Source organism: Bison bison, unplaced genomic scaffold, assembly GCF_000754665.1.
Source record: "Bison bison bison isolate TAMUID 2011002044 unplaced genomic scaffold, Bison_UMD1.0 scf7180017864179, whole genome shotgun sequence".
Classification (NCBI taxonomy): Eukaryota; Metazoa; Chordata; class Mammalia; order Artiodactyla; family Bovidae; genus Bison; species Bison bison.
Genome location: NW_011494751.1, coordinates 1,298,413 through 1,299,486, shown reverse-complemented (window position 1 = coordinate 1,299,486; position 1,074 = coordinate 1,298,413).

The window sequence follows — 1,074 nt, the reverse complement described above, 5'->3', positions numbered from 1 at the left end:
CAATATATTGGAGTTTCAGCCTCAGCATCAGTCCTTTCAATGAATATTCAGGACTGATCTCCTTTAGGATGGACTGGTTGGATCTCCTTGCAGTCCAAGGGACTCTCAAGAGTCTTCTCCAGCACCACAGTTCAAAAGCATCAATTCTTCAGTGCTCAGCCTTTTTTATAGTCCAACTCTCACATCCATATATGACTATTAGAAAAACCATAGCTTTGACTAGACAGACCTTTGTTGGCAAAAAATATCCTAGAGGGGTTCAAAAGTGGATCTTAATTAACTGAAGAAACACTCAGCAAACTTAAAGATAGATTAATAGAAAATATGCAATCCAAACAACCATAAAACAAGGACAGACTAAGAGAAAATCTTGAAATCAGTAAGATATAACCAATTAATTATGTACAGTGGGACTCTGAAAAAAATCAAAATTTGGCCTCCCATTACACAAAACAGAGGCCAAAAAGAATGTTAAGACATATTCAAACTACTCTAAGGAATGGAAAAAAAATCCACCCAGCAAAACTATCTTTTGAAATGAAGATTAAATATATTTCATAGTACAGAAAAACTGAATGTGTTGCTAGAAGACTCAACTTATAAGATATACTAAAGAATAAAGGTAAAGGAAGTTCTTCCAGTTGAAATAAGGGAAAGCAAACAGTAATTTAAATCCACATGAGCGAAGAAACAAAACCACAGCACTGATAAATGTAATTACATAATTGTGAAAAGTAATTTATATGAATATCTTTCTTCTCTTAACTGATTTAAATATTAAGTATATAAAACATTTATAAAATAATCTAGGACCTTTGTAATATATACAAATATAACATTTCATAGTAACAGCAAAACATGATGGGTGGGAGCAAGATGTCCAGTGCAAGATATGATGTTCAATTTTAACTAAAATAAAGAGAACCTTTGAAGATAAATATAAAGACAACTTAGAGGTAAAAAAAAACAATAATTTAAAAACTTTACAAATATGTAAGCAAATAGCTAGTACCTTATATATTAATGGAATACTGTCCAATCAAAATGTTCTAAGCTTTTATTAAAAAACAAGAT